Genomic DNA, 24,356 nt, shown 5'->3' with positions numbered 1-24,356 from the left:
GCCAAGTGCGAGTCGGACTCGCGCACGAAGGGTTCCGTACCATTATTTATACAACATTGGACATTAGCAAAAAAAACACGTTTGTTGTATAGGAACTCCCTTAAAATTTATTTTATTCTAATTTAATTATTTATTTTTACAGTGAATAAACGACTAAATATTCTATGAATATTTCAAGCGTCTATCTGTTGCCGTTATTAATATCGAGCAAACAAAAAACGTTTGTTGTATGGTGGCCCAACTTAAATATTTATTTTCTCAAACATGCTCGGAAATGTATGCGTTAATATCACGAAATAGAGACATGAAGTTTCTCATTTATGGCTGCCTACCACCTCCCTACATAACTTCTTGGCCTAGGCCATGAAGTATGTATGAAACCCATTATTGTCCGCTGCTCTAACTTTTTAAATTTGCTTACTAACATTAAACTGACAAAAGAAAAATTACAAACAGCCAACCACCACTACTCTGTAAGCATTTGCGATGCGATGCGATACGATGCGATGCGACGGACGGACGGACGGATGGATGGATGGACGGATGGATGGACGGACGGATGGACGGACTGATGGACGGACGGACGGATGGACGGAAGGACGGACGGACGGACGGACGGATGGATAGTGGGTGGATGGATGGACGGATGGATGGACGGACGGAAGGATGGACGGACGGAAGGACGGACGGACTGATGGGCGGACGGACGGACGGACTGATGGACGGACGGACGGATGGATGGATGGATGGATGGATGGATGGATGGATGGATGGATGGATGGATGGATGGATGGATGGATGGATGGATGGATGGATGGACTGATGGACGGACGGACGGATGGACGGAAGGACGGACGGACGGACTGATGGACGGACGGACGGATGGACGGATGGACGGAAGGACGGACGGACGAACGGACGGACGGATGGATGGATGGTTGGATGGATGGATGGATGGACGAACGGACGGACGGACTGATGGACGGACGGACGGATGGACGGAAGGACGGACGGAAGGACGGACGGACGGACGGATGGATGGATGGATGGATGGATGAAATATTTCCTCACATTGTTTGAGAAAAGCACTATACAAACCTCGGCCAGAACAGGGATTGCTGGACTCGTTTTATCCGGCCTCGTCTACGACTCGGCCGTCTACCCAGAACTCGTCCATCAATCCCTTACTTCATGGCCTCTGCAGTAATGTACTATTTATTCTGTTTTTGTATTTGTTGTTATTTACAGCCACTGATGTATTAAACTGTTCACAGCACAATTCTAGTGGAAACCGCTGAGCGGAGCGAGGCTAGGTAAATGACGCGTTTCTATTCGTTAATGAAAAGCATATACCTCGCAACTAGGGATGTCACGCGAATGCGGATGCGAATATTTAGGACGCGAATGTGCGAATATTTAAGGGAGAACACTAAAAACTCAACTTCAAATACAAAACTAATCAAGCAATCACAAGCCACTGTCAAAAGTAAAAGTGCTGTCTATTGGTCAAAATTAATCACGTAATACGGGTTGGCGAACTTTGCACATGCGCGAGTCGGCGTCTCGGCGGCCGGTGGCCGGCGCAGGCGAAACACGTCACGACTTGCACACATTCGCATTCGCAAAATATTCGCATCGTTTTATGAGAATGCGAATGTTGATGCGAATGTTTAAAATGATGCGAATTATTCGCATATGCGTAAACTGAATAGTTTGCGCGAGAGACACTTCCAAAGTGGTAAAATGCCCCCCCCTGTAACTTCTAAAATAAAAGAATGATAAAATTAAAAAATATATATGATGTACATTACCATGCAGCATAAGTAGTTTTTTTTAACACGTCATAAATCGTAAAACAAAGGAAACTTTTATATCATGTTACTTGCTGCTACGGAACCCTTCACGGGCGAGTCCGTCTTACGTTTGGCCTCAATCTCGCTTGATGGAAGGTGACGATGGGCCTAAGATGGTACAGGTTTGCCTAGAAGGTGTCTGTTCACTTTGACCTTAAAGATGTCCAGATTATAGCGTTCCGGAACGTCACTGATGTCGATATACTTACTCTAACTAATGGCTTTATTAACTAACCACAGTTTACTGTAAGCACGAAGTAGGGCCCCGCTTAGTTCGGGCAACATGCTAATAAAATTATATGACCCACGAATGATGGTCTACGGATGTTACAAGCTCGACTGTACACTCTAAATGGCCTCTATAACAATGCCATTGTGCTGTGGATGCGAATCAGTATTAAGCACTGCATGAACTACAATTTTTTACCGCCGTTACCAAAAATAAAGTGCCTGCATCAGCTGCACAGACCTTATATCGAGATAGATGAAAAGAGCGCTTCAAACTGTATGAGACCTAGCGTGTCGAATTTTTCGTACCTAGAATGACGTCATGAGCGAGATTTAGGGGCTGTTTCACCACCCATTGATTAGTCTTAACTGACGGTTAAATGTGAAATCCTTCGAATTTCCCGTGGACACTTTTTCCGAGTGCGAATGTAAACTTACAAAAATAAAATCATCGAGTGCTACTGGCATTTCGTTCCTATTAATTGCTTAGCATGAGTTTTTTTTTTCGTCTACTATTCCTACTATGCATTAAGTAATTTATATCGCCCTCGTGCTTTTTAAAGCCCTCGCTGACGCTCGGGCTCCAAATCGGCACTCGGCAATCTACTATAACGTCATAAAAATAATCACAATTAATAACAATGGAAAAAAGACAAGACATGCATAGTAGTTTTTTTATAAAAACTTGTTCATACGTTGGGTTGGGTTGTAGGAAAATTGATAAAACTTTTCGGCCGTAGCCATAATTTCCAATTTGCAAGTTTTTAGCAGGTTAAATAGGGGATTACTGTAGGTGATGACGGTCTACAGGTGACAGGAGCGGAAGGGTGAGGCGTCAGGGGTGAGGCGTCGCCACAGCGAGCGAGGCGCAGTGGGTTCATCTTAACCCCTGGTATGCTTATGACGCGGATCCGTGTCAAATTTAAGGCTAGCTTTTTGTTTTTTTTTTTTTATTTAAATCCGCAGAATTGCGCTTATTAAAACAGATGAGACTAGAATGCAGTCCTTTTTTTAGTTCCCGCATACGAGGGGTTAATATAGTGAGCTGCAAAAAAGCTGGCCCTCCAATGTATGCAGTAATAGATGTATGAAGAGTGGGCCAAATTTTGTACCGCTGAGTATATTTTTTAGGCTTTTTTACCCGACTCGAGCATATGAACCTATACATGTGTGTACCTACACATCTACGTATGTATATTTCTTTGGTCGTCTCCGCAGCCTAAACGGCTGGACGGATTTTGACACATCGTATCATAGATTCGTCATAACTTTTGGACTGACATATAGTCGTAGCGACATAGGGTAAAAATATAATATGGTAGATAATTATTTGTCAAAAACTTTAATCTTTGAACAGAAAAGCTGCACTTTGATCCCTTTCGTCAGAGAGGAAAAGTTACTTTTCTGAATGAGAGGTTTGAAAAAAGAATTGTGTAGTAAAAATAAATATGGCCAGTCTTGCTACTAGATCTTACTATTTTTGGTGTACAATAAAGAGTCATTGTATTGTATTGTAGATATTTAATTTCCAATGATACGATTGGCTTAAAATTCGGTGCATTGGAAACCCAACATTGTATCTAATAATAACACCCCATAACCAAAAAAAAAGACATTTGTTTTTTTTTATAATCCCATCATCCCAGCCTATATACGTCCCACTGCTGGGCACAGGCCTCCTCTCAGAACAAGAGGGCTTGGGCCATAGTTCCCACGCAGGCCCAGTGCGGATTGGGAACTTCACACGCACCATTGAATTGCTTCGCAGGTTTAAAATTTCAAATTTCAAATGTAATTCCGCACATGAATTTCGAAAAACTCAGAGGTGCGAGCCGGGGTTTGAACCCACGACCCTCTGCTTGAGAGGCGATAGGTCAAACCACTAGGCCACCACTGCCTTAAAACGAATGCCAATGATAACCAAAAGCTTTTATTTTCATAAAAAACATATTTAAAGATGACATTATTTTCGATTTTTTTTTAACCTAAAACTAATTCGTAAATTAAAGTAGGTAACTGAACTGTGCCTGTATCAACTATGACATATAAAATACGCTGTCGAGAAAGGGGTGCCTGACGCGGGGAATGTACGCAGTTTTATTATTTACGTCACTTTTGACGGCTTTTTTATTTGAAGGAAGCAACCTTAAAAATATATAAGTATGTATATCCATATTGCGTCAAGCGGAATGCTATCAATTGAGAAACCTACTTAAAGTTTATTTATGAAAAGATACTTGTTGCCCGCGACTTTGCCTGGGTTGCCACCAGCTTTGCAGGTGGTAGAACCTTGTGCAAGGTCCACCCGGATTGCTACCACCATCTTGCTCGCTAATCCTGCCGTGAAGCAGCAGTGCTTGCACTGTTGTGTTTCGGCGTGGAGAGTAAGACAGCCGGTGAAATGACTGGCATTTGAGGTATCCCATCTTAGGCCTCTAGATTGGCAACGCATCTGCAATCCCCCTGGTGTTGCAGGTGTCTATGGGCGGTGGTGATCTCTTACCATCAGGAGACCCACTTGCTCGTTTTCCATCCAGTCGCCCATCTCTGGTGGAGACGCAGCCTTAATTGGGTTATATTACAATACAATACAATACAAAGTCTCTTTATTTTGCACCGGACATAGTAAGCGATACAGAAAACAGATACACAGAGAAAAAATTATTCAACTCGATTAATGATGTGAGTTATCCTTTGTATTTTACTATGAGTGAGTTTCACGTACTCGTAGTTTCACATTCCAGGTGGGTAATTTTAATATTATTTTCACACCTCTCCTTCAGAAAAGTAACTTTGCCTCCCTGACGAGAGGGAGCAAAGTGCAACTTTTCTGTTCAAGGCTTTTCTAAGTGTTTTATTGCAAATGCCATTTTTTGAAGTTGAAATTGTAAAGCCACGCCATTTTCTATGCTGTTGTTCTTTAATAATATTAGAATTATTTTTTCTTATTAAATTATCTTTTTGACATAGCTGGAAAAATATGCAAATTGAAGTGGCAATGGCAGGCCACATCGCTCGAAGAACAGATAACCGTTGGGGGAGAAAAGTCCTCGAGTGGCGACCACGAACCGGAAGACGAAGCGTTGGCAGGCCTCCCACCAGGTGGACTGACGACATCGTGAGAGTAGCGGGAAACCGGTGGATGCAAGTGGCAAGTTGTCGTTCATTGTGGCGTTCTAAGGGGGAGGCCTTTGTCCAGCAGTGGACGTCTTCGGGCTGATGATGATGATGAATGCTCGGTGTGAAAAGTTGTATGAGCCACTAGGGAGCAAAATTATTTTCATCTTGGGCGCTAACACTTGAATCCCTTATTACGCTTAGGATTCTACTTTAGAATCCCTCGCTACGCTCAGGATTCTATTGTAGCATCCTTCGCTACATTCTAGATTCAATTTACGCCCTCGCCGTAAATACAGCATTTTGCTCCCTTGTGACACAAATAACTATTTCTCTTATCTCTGGAGTCTAAATTTTTTTATTGGCAACAATGCTCTGTAAGGAAATACAAACTCTTTTGTGTAACGCAGACCTGCCGACTAGGAAGTGACGTCACCATGCGATGTATACATAATTAATCAATCGGTACTTGCATACTTGATTATTACTTGTTTCTATTGCTCACTGACTTAGAAGGCGCGTTGAATAGCTACATAGGCGTATTGATATGGGGGGGGGAGTGGGCCGTGCCACCCCAGAATGTTGGGCTACCGATTCTAAATTCTATAATATTGATATCTTCACACAAAAATCCAGGCCAGTGCCCCTGAAAATAACCCTAGATACGCCAATGATTGAATAGATCAGTAGCCTGAAGTGAACATTTTGTTTGGTACTTCAGCCTACCCGTTGAATTAGTGACAAAATCAAACTTCTAAGACAACGTAATCAAAAATACAGTCCCTAAATAAGAAAGAAAGAAAGAAAGAAAAGTTTTTATTGATTCAGAAACAGTGTAACATAAAATACAGTGTCAGCGGGCCCCAAACTAGGCAGTGCCTGTATCTTGGGCGCGCTGAAGAGTTGGTATTCCAAACAAAAAACGAATTACAGTGTTCTTAATAGGTACAGAGGTAGTTCAGAAGAAACAGAATTAATAATAATAAGCCTTTATTTCCTTAACTGTACACTCAAAAAGAAAAAAACCTATATTCTAAATTATATTAATCTAGCTTAATGAGTCAAGGCCCCTTTCCGGGTATAGGCCTCCTCCAGTTGTCTCCATGCTTTCCTGTCCTCTGCTTTCCTTGTCCAGTTTTTTCCAGCGACACTACGTATATCGTCCACCCACCTCTCTCTAGGGCCTCACCTCGCCCTAGAGAGAAACAGAATTAAACCTTCCTAATTAGATAAAAAAATGTTTCTAACAAATTTCCCTAACCGAAAAACCAATAGGTTATTTCCGGTTGTCGTTAAAACTTAAAATACAAAAAGCCCGTAAAAATGGATATAAATGCAAACTTGAAGAACAGCATAACTTTTGTGGCAGGGTAAAGTGTAATTACTTTGCCTTAGCCCATTCATTTATTGACAAACAAACATGGCGGCGACTCTGGCGCAGCTCCAAGTTCCAGCGGCCGCTCAATGCCAGCGACATAACTTAGATATCAGCGTGACTTCAGATGCGACTAAGTGTAGATGCGTCGTTATTGCGTGTGAGCTAACTTTGGGGGCGGCAGACGTGAACTTGCCTTCGAAATCCAAAAGCTTAATGGTTACTTGACCTGAAATGTATATTTCAGAACTAAATTATTGTTATTATTATTTTAAAATTTATGACGGTGGAAGCATTCTACACTTCCACTGAACGTAGATATAGTTTAGATATAGTTAGTGTTTGGGTAAGGCCGCGAATTTTAACCAATGTGACATAGAAATAACATAAAAAAAATACGTGGCGTTACCATAAAACGTAACGCAAATTTTTATAAAGCCTAGATCAAACTGGTAAAAATTCCATTAGATAACGTATGTATGAAAAAAAAATACATGTATATAATAAAGTGAAGTTTTAGTTTTACTAGAACTTTCTGACGATACTGATCTTAAATCTGTCCTATATGAGATCTATAGAGCTAAACATGAGAATGTAGAAGTAGAAGTACCTCTAGTTGACGAAACTTCTTTCCAAAAGTGTATCTTTACATGCCTCTCTAACACTGACAATAAGGTGCACATTTATAAGCATAACGAATTTGGATGTGGTTTTTTTTATTCGACTGGATGGCAAACGATCAAATGAGTAAGAGATCACCACCGCCCATAAAAATCTGCAACGCCAGGGGTATTGCAGACGCGTTGCCAACCTAGAGGCCTATGATGGGATACCTCACGTGCCAGTAATTTCACCGGCTGTCTTACTCACCACGCCGAAACACAACAGTGCAAGCACTGCTGCTTCACGGCAGGATTAGCGAGGAAGATGGTGGTAGCAATCCGGGCGGACCTTGCACAAGGTACTACCACCTAGTTGTGAACATGCTTGTGACTTCGACTGTACAAGCTATTAAATACCTCAAAGAATTGGCCAAAACCCTAAATCACAGGTTTTACCAATTTAGGAAGTAGTATCTTAGTTAAGTGGACAATGTAAAAAGATGTTTTGGAAATAAATTATTATGATTATTAAGTTTAGGTAACAAATGAACTAAGTAGGTAAGTGAATCTCTCCGTTTGTCTCTCACTTTAAATACGCTATGCATGTAGCAGGACGTGAACACAGAACTCGCCACAATTCTCTTGTGCCGATCCCTGCACCTACAGATTCAAATTTATTTAACTTCAAAATATCCATCTAACTAACTTACTGTGCGTGCAGTCATTGGAAACCTAATAATAAACTGGTGTAAGAATTTTTCTGTGTGAACTTCCCTTTACCACATTTTTTCGTTACGTTATGTACAAAATACGTAGCATTTTGTAAAAATGTAACGTAATCGTAACGAAAGTGTAACGTATTTTATACAAAAAATCGTTTATCATGGTGAATAACGACATTTTGAACATAATAACACATGCCACTTACATGGAAAAGATTACCCTATCGTATAAAAAAAAAAACAACCCGTTAAAAATAATCACTACTTACCCTTAAAATCGAACAAGCACTTTCGACGTTTTCGAAAAAAAACCTCCGCGTCACTTTTGATGGCTGTTTGTCAACAAACTGATGAGATTTTATTTATCTCATCGATGTTGCCCTATTAGAGTATTAGTTGCCAGTGTACAAAAACAAATTTCTACCGAAATTGGCGTTAAAGGTAGCTTAATTAAGCGTCACCTAAGTATTCGTAACGAAAACGTGGTTTTTTGGCACGTGAAAAGAAATAAATATAAAACATGAAAATTATTTGATTATCATGATTCCGCAATCGGTAGGACTATCGTTATATCATAAAATTTTGTTTAAACAAAATCATGATCATGAGAAGTAAAAAGCATGAAATAATAAGGTATTAAGTACTCGTGGTCAAAAAAAAAAGTCAATTTTCGTTACGTTTTGGACGGTAATATATTTTTATTATTTTTTTAAAAGGGTTTAAATCAATTATCTCATTTGCGACCTTGAGAGTTTATATCGTGTCATATAATAAAAAAAATTTAAACCTCTAGGTGTTATCAGTTTTTTTTTATCAGCGTTCCAAATTTGAAACGTCCAAATTGGTCAAAATTCGCGGCCTTACCCGTTTAGTATTGTAACTAAGGGACCCATACATCCCTGTATTTCCTGTATTATTATTTTTTGTATTTTTTTTCTTTAATTGTATAATATAGTTTTAAGTATTTTATTTGTAATTATATTTTGATGAAAAAATGACTTTCTGCCAAGTTTCTTGCGGCGCATTCTTCTTGGCAATGATGGTCTTTCCGAAAGCGCTGGTAGTTTTAAAAAAATGACGTGTAAAAGTGCCCATTGCGGCCTATTTACTGAATAAATGATTTTTTTGATTTTTTTTTTTGAATTGTTTAAGTGTGCGGTATGTCGTCAATCAAACCTACCTATGCACTTGGATATATGTGTAAACCCTTTATCCTTTCTAGTGCCTGCGCTAGAATATGTAAAAGTTAAGCTGCATTCACATTTCTCTGTCCTGTACCACTACCATGAGTTTACAGTGACCGTACTCGATAGCGACGGCGTAAATTACTTGTAGAGGCATTAAAATTCTCCATACAAATAATTTACGCCGTCGCTATCGAGTAAGGTCACTGTAAACTTATAGTAGTGGTACTGTTGTGTCGTGACGCATCAGATCGGTATCGGTTTCATACATTTTATATGGTTGCGTTTACTGTCAAATGTAGGGTAGCACACAGTACTAACAACATCACTCTGCCTGTAAAGGCACGTTCACACTAACCGTAACACACACACGATGAAAATGTGGGTAGTTGTGTGCCGGTATTAATTTCGTCGAACAGTCGCGCGAGCAGAGCGGTGGTGCGCAGTGCGTGTCACAGTAGCCACCGTGGCGTGTGCGTCTAAAGGAAGGACTAGGAATTAGTCCGAAACATGTAGAGCTATAACTCGATTAACGACGTCAGATATCCGTTTTATTTCCCTATGTTCATTAGACCTTAGTCGCGCAGTAGACTTAAGCGCCTAACTTTACCGAAGTCGGCGTACTACCTACCTATTACCTTATCTAGTGTACACTTATTCTAGAAGGTACTTACCGCCATCGTGCGCATACCGAGATCGCCTCAGCCGGCGAGGAATTAGCATATTAATCACTTGAATATGATCCTAATTCGATTAGGAACCTTACAGTTTATTACTATTAAGGCAATGCCTAGATCTTTAAGAGACAATCAGATGGGATCAATTAACGTGCTTGTGGATGTATAAATGTGTGCATGCGAGTATATTAGGTATGCAGGTGTGGGTTTTTTTATATAAGAGGGGGTAAACGAGCATGCTGGTTATCTGATGGGAAGCAATCACCGCTGCCTATGGAAACCTGTCAACACGACGGATATATCACAGATCAAAGATTTGATCAAAAATATCTGAACACGACTCTATTGTTAACGCTAGAAGCGTCAGATCCAATTTTTGCTCACAAGTTTATGAACTCGACTGTACATATTTTTGTAACTTGGACGTATTAATGTGTTTGTAGTTGACTGTACTCCATACCTGAGGTAACTTAAAATATGGTTCTGTACTTCTTAAGAGGTTGGTATTAACAATATACAATGTCTACAATGAATGAACATCGACACATTCTATTCACAAATAGAGGCCAACTTGATCATAAAATCAATACATAGTATCACAGTTGTATAACAGCTGGTAGTTCTTAGCATAGCATTAAATTGGCCATTGTTCTTTAACTTGTTTATTTGGATATGAAAAGCGCATTGCTTGGAGTTTCTTTACAAGGTATCCGGAAACCAGAAATTCTCCAAAGTAGACAGACCTAGCTCGAAGATTCAAGAAGACGTGTCCCATCCAATTCTGCTCGCAACATAATTCAAAGAGAACGAGCGACACCGCGGGCTAAAGCTAGTTAGTGAAATAAACCTTTAAACAAAAGGAACTACAAAGCCCAGACCCTTAAGCGAGAAAATTCACAAATAGATATAAGGAAGGAAGGAGTATCGTAATGTATGCAGCCAAACGTGCCGTAGGATATAAGGACTACACCGGCGACCACACAAATACTAACGCATTCGATTCTTTGCCAAGTTTTCTTGCAATGATATGATAAATTTTATCTACATGATATCTTACTCTGCAATGTAACATAGTAGTTAAGTTTTTTTTCTAATCCATATACAATCAAACATCATCATATACGCCTATATACGTCCCAGTGCTGGGCACAGACGCCGTCTCAGCACGAGAGGGCTTGGTCCGTAGTTCCCACGCCGATCCAGTGCGGATTGGGAACTTCAGACACACCATTGAATTACTTCCGTGGTTATTACAGGTTTCCTCACGATGTTTCCTTCACTGTGAAGCTCGTGGTAAATTTCAATGTAAATTGAAAATACAAACTGAAATATAGATGCACAGAAAAAACAGAAAAATAAGACCATCACTGGGAATCGAACCCAGGTCCTCGGTAATCCGTACCGCGTGCTATACCGCTACACCACTGATGGTCAACGGTACCGACACGAATTCCCTATGCACCTCATATCTTAGCTTGTGTTTCTTACTTAGTCACTTAAGCAGCGACGCTATTAGCGACATCTATGCCGTAAGCCCTCAAACTTTTTTTTTCGGCATTCCTTTGGAACTAACCGCTCACCCGGACAAGAGATATCGTTTCTAAGCAATCAAATTAAGATTGGTTTTTGGAATCTTTTTGTATTTTTTATTTCAATTCCAAATTTTTACTTTTACGGTCATCCCGTAAAACCGAAATTGAAAAATATCATATATTATTTCAATTTCGGTTTTACGGGATGACCGTAAAAGTAAAAAAATTTGGAATTGAAATAAAAAATACAAAAAGATTCCAAAAAACCAATCTTAATTTCAATGTAATTTCGCACATGAATTTCGATAAACTCAGAGGTGCGGGCCGGGATTTGAACCCATGATCCTCTGCTTGAGAGGTCAAATCACTAAGCCACCACGGTTTTTTCTTACAATTAAACAATTTTCAAGATAAAATAATAGTAAATTGTACAACATAAGCATAAAATGAGCCATTTTACCCGAGGCGTTCATATAGCTACCCTAGCCGGTATGGCGAAGGGAAAATGGGTTTAATAATGCTCGAGTTTTACACTGTTTTTCACTTCGATTGAGATGAAATTAAATAGCAACAGTGGAAACAATTGTTCACTTACTAGGTACCTTTTATTTTTCATGGATTGCTATATAATTATAAATTTTTAGTTTTATTGATTTATTTTGATTGATGTGATTGATTTTTAATTTTACATTAAAGAAAAATTATTAAAAAAACATATAGAAACTTTTGTTTGTGGCTGCTGACACTGATTACCTTGGTCTCAGGCGAATATGTGCATAAAGTAAATGCACTAGAGCATAAAAAGTCATTTAATTTTCATGTCGCCTAGATCCAGCATAATCAGGAACTTTACGAGCATGAGAAGTGAACCAAAATGTTAATCTCTTTGATACTGGTAGGATATATAATAATAGCCTTAGTTAATTGAATTCGTTGGGGTTGGTCCTGCTCACGTCTCTCGAATCACCTTTGATACTCGTAAATAACCTTCAGTGCCCAATTGCATAATAAAGTACAAGCTAATACTATTAGTGAATTTCAATACAAAATCGCTAATAATATTAGCTTGTACTTTGTTATGCAATCGGGCCCGGAAGCTTAAAATAAACACCAATATATTTGTATGAGACGGCAGTTTTGAGCGACGGAGCGGTTCGTACGGTGTCACGTATAAGCGATATACGGCTTAGATTTGTATGTCTATGTCATTTTCCTTTTGAGCTCGTTTGACGTATTTTTTTAGAAGCGAGATGTGGATAAAATGAAAAACTTTATCACTAACAGTAAATAACCTAACCAACAAAAAGTTGTTACGGGGGGTCTTTAATAAATTTTTGAAATCTCTTAAATAAACATTTATCAATGTGGTCAATTTTGTATTGTATGCATACATTGAAAATTATAATTAATCTGTATGGAAAAAAAACAGTTATCATTATTTTTAAATAGTTGCAGAACAAAAGAAGCTTAGTTATTTGTTTATTTAAACACATACGGTCATACGTTATTGAGTATACAGGTAAACCAAAAACAATATAAAGACCTCGAGGTTCATAAATATTCATAGATACTAAAAGTTATTTAAAACTAATGTGAGTAGGTGCTTAAATAAATTAAAAATCAACAAAACTAGGTTTGGTGAAAGATAAATGTTGACAAAAAGACTATACAAAATGCTGCCTGACTAATTTCTTGAGAGTAACAAGCGAACTTGCAAATGGGTCAATATCATACAATTGTTCATTAATTAACCGAGGAACTCGTCTTAAAAAAGTTTGTTTAGTGTAGTTAGTAGGTTCGAGTACGAGCAAAACTGACATGGAACAATCTACGAGTACGCAAGGAGGGACATGGAATACTAAAGCTTATACTTTGTAAGAGATCATCATGGCCATTTCTTTATTTATTTAATAATGGTAATTAATAATTAGTAATAGTAGTAAAATTTACATCTAATATTAACATAAATTGTATTGACATAAAATAATTCATCCCAGCCTATATACGTCCCACTGCTGGGCACAGGCCTCCTCTCAGAACAAGAGGGCTTGGGCTATAGTTCCCACGCGGGCCTAGTGCGGATTGGGAACTTCACACGCACCATTGAATTGCTTCGCAGGTTTGTGCAGGTTTCCTCACGATGTTTTCCTTCACCGCAAAGCTCGTGGTAAATTTCAAATGTAATTCCGCACATGAATTTGGAAAAACTCAGAGGTGCGAGCCGGGGTTTGAACCCACGACCCTCTGTTTGAGAGGCGATAGGTCAAACCACTAGGCCACCACGGCTTTTTAAATAATTGGTAAAGATAAATTAATGTATAATTAATAATTATAAATAAGTAACTGACATTCCATACCCGAACAGGGTTTCATGTACTGACCATCTGTGTAACGACCATCTTTGTAAATGAACATGAATTTGAATGAATAAATGAATATGACTATGATCTGGGCACCTAAGTTCATTTTTTAAGATTTATGTGAGTAGAATCAAATCTTCTTATAGATTTAAAGCCCCTTGATCAGAGCTCCCTATGTATATTAGGTATTTTTTATTTTCCATGGTATTTCTTTGTTTACCTGCTGCGTGATGCCCTTGCCACGTGTCTAAAGAACGCACATGAACCTCATATACCTGCAATACTATGGTATGCCGGACGCCATATTGCTTATTGAATAAATATAAAGAATCCTGACTACGTCCTTTGAGATGCGTAGACGCAATATGCATTCATAATGTGGCATGATTTTTATAATCACATAGTTTATGTGGATATCAAAGTGAATATTTCCGCAGGATTTCTTTAAGCGTCGTCATTTTAGAAATCATAAATGCGTTAGGTAAAAATCAATTTAATAAATTAAACATGAAGTATTATAATCAAAAAGCCGTGGTGGCCTAAAAAGCCGTGGTGGCCTAGTGGTTTGACCTATCGCCTCTCAAGCAGAGGGTCGTGGGTTCAAACCCCGGCTCGCACCTCTGAGTTCTTCGAAGTTCATGTGTGGAATTACATTTGAAATTTACCACGAGCTTTGCGGTAAAGGAAAACATCGAGAGGAAACCTGCACAATCTGTGTAGCAATTCAATGGTGTGTGTGAAGTTCCCAATCCGCACTGGGCCCGCGTGGGAACTATGGCCCAAGCCCTCTTGTTCTGAGAGGAGGCCTGTGCCCAGCAGTGGGACGTATATAGGCTGGGATGATGATGCATTATAATACAGCAGTGATTTGCTAAAATCAACCCCTGAGGGATGAAATAAGGGGTGAAAGTTTCGAAATATTCCGTACTTTTTGTAAATCATTGTTGTTTTTTTTGCTTTATTTGATGAAAAAGATGAAAAACCTCAGCACAATTTGAATTCTGCGCGGTCGAAGTCGCGGGCATAAACTATAATAATAAATCTAATCATCCCAGCATATATACGTCCCACTGCTGGCCACAGGCCTCGTCTCAGATTGAGAGGACTTGGGCCGTAGTTCCCACGCGCCCAGTCTGGATTGGGAACTTCACACATAACATTGAATTGCTTCGCGGGTTTGTGCAGGTGTCTCCACAATGTTTTCCTTCACCGTAAAGCTCGTGGCAAATGTCAAATGTAATTTCGCACATGAATTTAAAAAAAAAACAGAGACACTAAGGCCAAACCACAGGACCACCACGGCTAATCATTTCAGTTATTTTTACACGAATGCCCAAAGAATAACCTAACCATAAAAATTTCATTTTTAATACAAGCTTTTTTGCTGACTGTACTTTTTGTTGACGGTACTTGCATTGTCACCTAAACTACATTTTGCATACCAAATTTCTAAGTCGATGCTATTAACCGCTGAAGAGTTCCGTTCTGCGGAGACGATCCTGGATGGACTACCAGGATGTCACTACTGGATTATTGTATTGTCATGCGATTTAATGCGGTTTAATATTTAATTATAAAATTTACATATGTATTCCGAATTTCAAATCAATCTGGCTACTGGAAGTTGGTCAAATTTAACTTGCAAGATTTGATTACAGACAGACATCGGGACAGTTAAAACTAAATAAAAGCTATGTGGGTATTGGTTTCCCCTTTTCATATATACTCAGCGGCACAAAATATGGCGCACTCTACATACAAAATTACCTATTTCTGCATACATTCAATGAGGGCCAAATTTTTTACTGCTCAGTATATCTATAGCAAGAATCTGCCTATTTTTCGTCAGGGCTATACCGAACAAGGCTCTTTCATTTCATTTGTCCCGACTCGATATTAACTGATAATTCCTTTTCAGATAACCCACCTTCGGCCTGGAGCGGCGATTATTGTAAGTACCAGGCCATAAAAGCTAATGAGACGGCGTTTTCTTTAATAACCCCCCCACTGCCGTCATCGGGACAGATAAGACCGGAATTCAGATTTCATAGGACGTAATAATGACATTTAACTCGTGTATTTAACGATAATATTTGAGGTAAATTTCGGTGAAATTCGGCCGTAAGGCGTTAGTAGAAATTTATGATGCGTCGACATGTTGTAGGAAAGTTACTACTCGCGCAAATGGATTATTGGTTTTTGTCGTATAAAATAAGGAAAGTAGTACGGGCGTTTGAGACTTACGCAGAAGTTTATGTATACAATGTTTAGAAATAACTGATGTATTTTTATTGAAAGACAAAATGTCTTCATTACAAGCTTTGTGTGTCTGTCTATGTACCACATCTTGCAAATTAAATTTAAAAACCGGCCAAGAGCGTATCGAACACGCCCAAGATAGGGTTCCGTAGCCATAACGAAAAAATTTCAAAGGATTTCGTATTGTGTAAGGTATATTCCAAATTTAGGTATATTTTATTTTGCTATTTACCCTGGCCAGGCGGGTGCAGCGGCAGCCTCCGCTGAGAGCAACAAGCGGCGTTAATACGCAGCCCTTGGTGAGGTTTGTATATTTACGCCTTTTGGTGTAGAAACTCTGGGGCCTTGGGGGCCAGAGGCAAAACAGCTCTTCCGTCAGCTATCTTCTCGGCTGGTAGATACCTCAGGGGATCGGCGGGCTGGTGCTTACCTTGCACAACGCATCAGCCTAGCTATCCAGAGAGGTAATGCTGCCAGTCTCCTAGGAACGGCCTCTCAAAGCAGCAGCCTTGAAGACATTTTCTATTTAGTATAAGTTTTGTAAATAGTAAGTAGATAGTAGTTGTATTTTTTTAATTTTGGATATGTGTTATAACTCTGTACTTGAAATTTGGTATTAAATATAATAATATTTACCCTTAAACTACTAATAATTCTCAAGCAATCTTAGCCGTTATATTTTTCCTTGTAAATTTGATATACTTACTACCATCGTGAGTCTATGAGTCTTTATTGTACACCAGAAATAGTAATTAAGTAGTAGTAGTATTTTAGTAGGGAATGTAATTTTTTATTACTTTGGCTTCGCGAAAAATGTTACTTAGTTTATATGTGCATTATATTTTCATTATAAAGTTCGTTAAATTAGAAGACAATTTTTGGTGACTTAGAAATGTATCGGGAGACATATTTAAATGCAAACGTTACATATTTGGTAACAGTTTAAACTCGAGTTAAAAAATATTTCTGTACAAAATCATAATTGACCTAAAGTTAATATTGCCCAAAATAAATTCACATAATCATATCTTACTAATTTTATAAATCCATGTGTGAGTTAGCTACTCTATTCAAGGCTAGTTATAAATGAAGGAAAACATATGCTTACTAATTGGCTAAACAAAATATAAGCAGTTAGTTAAGTGCAATTTTCAAACACTTTTAAACAATACTAACACAAATCACCTTCGTCGCCAAACTGCAAACACGCAAAAATATAATACCATTTAACACATATTCAGTACATATCCGTGCCATCACTTTAACGACCTTGGCCTAGCATGGCGCGCGTAATTTGCTGCCATTTGTCACACGTGTTGTCATATTGTCATATGTCATATTGGCGACGATAAATTTACGATGCGCGCATTGCACGGGTTGACATCTCGATTTAATTGCTATTGGGGCCTTTGGGTTTTTTTCATTTTTTTTTTTTTTATTTATTGTAAATATTAATAATATACACATTTTATCATACGACGTATTTCGCCAAATTGCAAAACAATTTGTTGGCGAACCAAACACTCATTTTAACAATATTGTGCACAATAGTATTTCGAAAGTTTAATCTTCATTTATTTAAACTTTTTTAGGATTTCTGGTGACAAGCTGCATTTTGATTTACTTTAATTCCAACTTCATTAATTGTATACCAAATTTCAAGTCGATCCGACCACTGGAGGTGGGTCAGAACTTGCAAGATTTAACCCCATACAAACAAACAACAACAAATGGGACTGGATAAAGTCAAGCTCGTAAGATAAAGGATTAAATAATTTCTATATTTTTCATAACCTATACGCAGTAGTGTTGCTAATGCTACACGATTATTGTCACAGATGAATACCTATGCAAGTTTTTTTTTCGAAACTTAGATATAGTTACCTACATTAATCCAGTTTTTAATAAAATCTATAGAAATACAAAAAAAAACTTGGGTAAGCCACCGCCCTCCCACCACGGCTAAGACATGAGACACGATTGGCATCCATCGCTAACGGATTCTTCAACAGTGCCATTATTATGCTCATTTTGTTAGCCTGTGTATTAACATCTGCATAAAAATTTCGCAACACAGATTAACCAAATAAGTCGGCCATTGTGTCAGCGAGACTAAAGTTTTTGTGAACTTGACATTGTAAATGTTGTAAATGACAATTCGTTACACTAAATGTCGAAGACGTACCTGCAAGGTTGTTGTGAAGCATTCGGACGCGACCTTGCGTTTGTTTGACACTTTAATGTAACAATTAGTGACAATGTAAAGTAATTACAGTGAAATAATTATGTGTCATCTCGGCCTATACTGGGTGTGGCCTGTAACATGAGCAAATAATTAAAATATAGATCAGACTCCTCAAACTGGACAACATTAGTTCAGCGACTTTAAAAAAAAACGTTTTTTATTTTTATTACACTTTTAAGTTTATTCGAAGAAGCAATGTAAAGCAAAATAAATAAATAAATATCACGGGACAATTCACACCAATTGACATAGTCCCAAAGTAAGCTTAGCAAAGCTTGTGTTATGGGTACTAAGCAACGGATAAATATAATTATATACTTAAATACATATTAAACACCCAAGACCCGAGAACAAACATACGTATTTTTCATACAAATATCTGCCCCGACACGGGAATCGAACCCGGGACCTCAAGCTTCGTAGTCAGGTTCTCTAACCACTAGGCCATCTGGTCGTCAATTCGAAATGCTCAAGATCTGCCAAAGAAATGATAGGGACATTTATTATGAAAAGGTTCCACCCTGGTAAGTGATTCAGTTTCCTCGACTGTACTTCCCACGTGGGCCCAGTTCGAATTGGGATTTTTACACCCCATTGAATTTCTTCGCAGTTGATACAGGTTTCCTCACGATGTTTTCTTTCACATTAAAGCTTCGTTAATTTCGCCCTAAAATTCCGAAAAACTTGAGGTCCGAGCCCTTGCTGGACCCACGCGACCACTCAGTGCCGGATTAGCCCATAAGCAAGTGGTGCTACATTCGTGGATTGCATAGGGCATCAAATCAAATTCAAATCATTTATTCAGTAAATAGGCCGCAATGGGCACTTTTACACGTCATTTTTTTAAACTACCAGCGCTTTCGGAAAGACCATCATTGCCAAGAAGAATGCGCCGCAAGAAACTTGGCAGAAAGTCATTTTTTCAACATAAAATAATTACAAATAAAATACCTAAATTTACAGTACAGTATAAAATTAAATAAAAAAAAATAAGAATACAGGGACGTATGGGGTCCCTTAGTTGCAAAACTAAACACTAAACACTATATCAAATAGTCTTAATCCGGCACTGCGACCACTAAACCGCTATAGGTACCACAACTTCTATGTACCTAACGTATTCATGTGTATTGGTTGTGTAACAGCAAATTTTGTGCTCAATTTGACATGCATACTTGTGTAATGCTAGGGCTACACACATCGCGATAAAGCGAGTGTTCGCTTTACCGCGATATCGCGTTCGAATATTCGCGAAGCTAAAAGAAAAATTAGAATGGTTTTTTGGGTGTTACGTAACGTTTAGGAAGGGGGGTGCAGAAAAATGTTACAGCGTGATACAGGGTGGGTCAAAAGTCTTCAAAAATTGCGTTACGTATTACTTGAACGCGGGGAGTGATTTGACAGGTTTGACCTATGGCCTTTCAAGCAGAGGGTTCAAGGGTTTCAAGAGAGGGTGGGGTCGAGCCTGGGCTGCCGAGATTATGATGACTGCGTTTGTGTATCCATTATTCGTATGAAGCCGATTGCAGATTAAAAACAGGGAGAAAAAATATCTTAATATTTTCCAAAAAAAAAAACTAATTTCAGTTTCGATTATACGCAATATAAATGTGCATTTTTAGACGACCAGATGGCCTAGTGGATAGAGAACCTGACTACGAAGCTTGAGGTCCCGGGTTCGATTCCCGTGTCGGGGCAGATATTTGTATGAGAAATACGAATGTTTGTTCTCGGGTCTTGGGTGTTTACTATGTGTTTAAGTATGTATCTATCTATATAATTACATTTATCCGTTGCTTAGTACCCATAACACAAGCTTTGCTAAGCTTACTTTGGGACTAGGTCAATTGGTGTGAATTGTCCCGTGATATTTATTTATTTATTTATTATTTTGCTGCCAAAATTTTATGGTATTTTTTGAAAATTATTTGGGACGTTTTGGGAATCTAAGTTACCTATTTTTTTATAAAATAGGCTTTTTAATTAATTTAAGCTCAGTATCATTTGCCCTACCTGCCTGCAAATGTTTTTAACGAATCAGCGACTAAAAATAAACTGATATTTTTTTTAGGAAATTCTCGTCATCTTGTATAGTACGATTTTTACTTTAAGTTAAAAGCTATAAATGTCCAAATCCCCAATCGATTGTTAACCTTACGAGCAGTTAACGCGGCCTCAGTATGTGTGTCGAACGTAAACCAAAGGCTAAGGTTAACCAGTAGGTAAGCGCATCTGTGCCGTATGCCTAATCATAACTTAGTTTGACTGAGGCACAAGCAGACTCAGTTCATTTTATTAAATTTTAATAATAATGTTACATTCTTAAAAATACATATCGCACCTTCGATAGACAACGTGCATAATTCCACTTTTTTCTCATTTTTCGATTTTTAGACGATTATGCGCTTGTACAGTCAAGTATTAAAATATGAATTCCGACGCAATAAGGCCGTAGTAACATATTTTTGAGTGGATCGAATAGATACTTATTTTTGCATTTGACTGTGCCTACTGCCGAAGGTACGATTTTTAATTAGTCCATCGGTTGTATTTAAAAAAAATTAACACGATTTTTTCTTTTGTCAAGTAAACAAAAAATTATGATCATGTAGCGGGTAGATCCGAGTGACGTCACACCTGCGTACACTTTTACTAAGGAGTGACGTCATATGAGCAAAATTCGAGCTTTGTATCTTATATTTTCGTATCTATTTAATACGAGAGTGAAGATGACGGCACCACACTAACTTAGATTTTCGAATTTCGTAGTGCCCCCCAAATGGCAAAGGCCACTTCTCAGTTTCCAGTGCAAAATAAAATAATGATGGCGCCTTTTGAGAGCGGAAGCGGTGTAGACGATCGCGACCATCTCGCTCTACCTTGGTCAAGGGCTAGAACCGGCACTGCTTAGCTTATTGCGTCGATGGTTAAAAAAACCTATACACGGTGATTTTTAATCAATGATCAGGAATAACAAAGCGATAAAGACGGTCATACTGAATAACTTTTCCCATGGGACCAATACGAAAATCGGGAAAAAACCCCTGGTTTCATTCATTGAGGCTGATGAGGTCCTGAGGTTTTCTATGAAATAGCTTATTTTTTTACCCCGATGTTCGTATTGGTCCCATGGGAAAAGTTTTTTTTTATTTTTTTTTTATTTGACTGAATGGAAAACGAGCAAGTGGGTCTCCTGATGGTAAGAGATCACCACCGCCCATAGACACCTGCAATACCAGGGGGATTGCAGATGCGTTGCCAACCTCTAGGTCTAAGATGGGATACCTCAAGTGCCAGTAATTTCACCGGCTGTCTTACTCTCCACACCGAAACACAACAGTGCAAGCACTGCTGCTTCACGGCAGGATTAGCGAGCAAGATGGTGGTAGCAATCCGGGCGGACCTTGCACAAGGTCCTACCACCTGCGAGTTGTTCAATATGACTGTCCCCATCGCTATTTGTTATTTCTGATCACCGATTAAAAATCATTCTGTATATACGCTAATGACGGATATAGTGTAAAATGCGCAATATCTTTGTATGTGATGATCTGATGGTTACTTTTAGTCTTCATTATTTTAGTTTAAAGAATGTACAATTCGCTGGCATGAGAATTTTTATAACTAAAATTACGTTAACATTTAGATTAAGCCAGCAATATCACATTGGACATGCTTTTTAAGTAGTAATGATAAATACAAAATTAAATATTAATTACTTTTCGTAGGCAAAAATATTATGGCATACCTTCCAACATAAGACATCTAAGTGCAACAATATTGTAGGTAGCATTATTTATCTAGGTACACGTGAAATCTGGAGCGAGTCATTCTAGTGACTTGCCTGCACTGCTTATATACTAACCATTTCCGTAAAAAAACACATCGTAATCGGTCTAATCGTTTGAGAATGATGCCACATACAGACAGATACATTGGCGTCAAACTTATAACACCACTATTGCACTGGGAGTCAAAAAAACATTTTTGATTGATGACGGATGTAGTGTTAAACGCTCAATATATTTGTATGTCGATGATTACTTCATTTAACTCTTCATTGTTATTTGCCATTTCCGTTTGGCAAGGATTCGCATCGGAGCAGCCAGAACCTTCACTTCCTTCACGACTTCCTGACCTTTCAAGGTCTTTTATTGTACATTTAGTTATTCTCACGATGTTATTAACATTAAGTCATTTATACACCCGACGTCAGTTCTCAAGAGCAGAAACATTAAATAGGTAAATGGGTAATTAATGCGAGTATTTTAATTGTTTCGTTAACTTGCTAAGGCCCTTTAGGCGGAAACTTAAAGCGTTTAAAATGAAAGAAGAGATTTAAGTTTGTCATAAGCTGTCTCATTCCAGCAGTTTTAGTAACCTTATGACTCCTGAGAAGAAGGGCTACGAAATAGCTAAACTCGGTTTTAAGACGTGAGTTATCCGTTACAATATCATTTAATATGAGTGAATCTCACGTAGTTTCATGTTCAAAAAACCTTATGACGCAAAAAAGGGGTGTTAAAATATAAATTTGACGTCAATTTCTGTCTCTTCGTCTGTTGTGTCATATCTCTCAAACGAATGGACTGATTTAGATGGGTTTTACGTGAAAGCCAGTATTCTTGCGGTACCTAGTGCTCAGGTGTGTTTCATTAAAAACGGTTCAGCCGTTTCTGAGAATTTGCCTATGAAATGACAATGCCATATTCGACTTTTCTACGTGGTTCAGGTTATATTCTGAATAAACAGAGACCGCATCACATTTATTATCAGATAAAATTGATCAATGAGAATGTACAAAAGTGAGTGTTGCGTGTGTGTATGTGTTGTGTGTGAGTGTAGTGAGTGTTCACGTTGGCAAATAAAATCAATCTTCTTTCTTTATTTCAAAAGTGTAAAGTAGTGGCGAAGGAGGGCTACCGTTTTCATGCTCACCAGTTGGCGCCACTGTAGACAAATGCCTAAAGTACAGTGGTTATTTTGTTATTACCGCGTGAAAACCGCGTTATTTATTATTATTTATTATTTATATTTAATACCTTAAAACCGTACCATAAAAAGATCGAGCATGCCAGAGTGGTGCGTAGTCCCTTTTGTTCGGAAAAAGGGAGGACAAGTTTCCGAAAGACAAAACTATTTCAAAACACAGACATTAATTGCCCCGTACCGCATATTTGCCATAATTAACTTCAGGTAATGCAAAATATTCACAAAATTATTCTAATTATAAATAAACCCGCGTAGCTCTCCCAAAAACAGTGACATTTGACATTTCGGAGACCTCTCGCTACACTAGCGCCTTTGGCGGCGAATGGAGGCCTATGTCCAGCAGTGGACTATGATGATAATGAGTGTTGAAACAGGCCCCTAGTGCTTCATTAGGTACCTATTGGAGCGTTTCAAGCGCCTCATTTCGGTGGTCGCATTTTTTATGCTTGGGCTGTAGTATTTGATGACATTTTCGATTATTTTTTAGCAGTCCTGTTTTACTAGATAACCTGGAAACTCTCTTACTATATGACAACAAAAATATGCACAGCAAAATCATACGGAATATATGCTCGCAAATGGTCCTAATCTATCAATTACTCGGTTATTTTTAAGCTACCTTAACTTTAACTTTCCATGTATGTTCACAATTCCTAATGGATCCCATATTGATTCCCGCGCAAACAATGGCTGGGAACATTAAGCTGAACAGATTAATCAATTCTGGTTAATTAATTAATTGGTACCGCAAGCTTGTTGTGATTGATTATGATTTTACTTTGATTAATTGAAAGGCCACATAACGACGAGGTGACTGGAATACAGAATGAGGCTTAATGGGCACAACTGGTGTCTTTTATTTTACCCACAAAATTTAAACATACTGTATTTGTCGTACCAAAAATATCGAAACATAAACTCTAATACCTTAATAATAGAGTGCATGTGCCGATTATTTGGATCCATCACCTTGGCCATTCCAAAATATCTGTTAGTGACTGTAGTCACCTGCATTAATGTCTACCACAGCAGACTGTGCAAAAATATCTGACACGTCCTATTCGGCTCTAGAAATAGAGTCTTATCATGGGCGCTAACTACGAAATTCTAAGTGCGTATCTGACTGTCCCTCTCACTCTCGTAATTATATAATATAAAGCGTAAGGCGGGACCGGCGATGAATACGAAGTACGAATATACACGTCGTAGT

The 24,356-nt window shown here is 38.4% G+C and overlaps 1 protein-coding gene across 1 annotated transcript in view; it reads left to right on the top strand.

Moving 5' to 3' along the window:
• The window catches only part of LOC141441174 (Ig-like and fibronectin type-III domain-containing protein 2), a 236,994-nt gene that overhangs the window by 74,091 nt on the left and 138,547 nt on the right, over positions 1 to 24,356 (top strand). The window contains exon 2 of the mRNA XM_074105852.1: positions 15,569 to 15,601. The gene's annotated coding sequence lies outside the window, so the exon portion shown is untranslated. The remainder of the gene's footprint in view (positions 1 to 15,568; positions 15,602 to 24,356) is intronic.

The sequence above is a fragment of the Choristoneura fumiferana genome, chromosome 23 (genome assembly GCF_025370935.1).
Source record: "Choristoneura fumiferana chromosome 23, NRCan_CFum_1, whole genome shotgun sequence".
Classification (NCBI taxonomy): Eukaryota; Metazoa; Arthropoda; class Insecta; order Lepidoptera; family Tortricidae; genus Choristoneura; species Choristoneura fumiferana.
The sequence above is the reverse complement of the archived record's forward strand: the minus strand, read 5'-3'. Positions and strand labels throughout refer to the sequence as shown.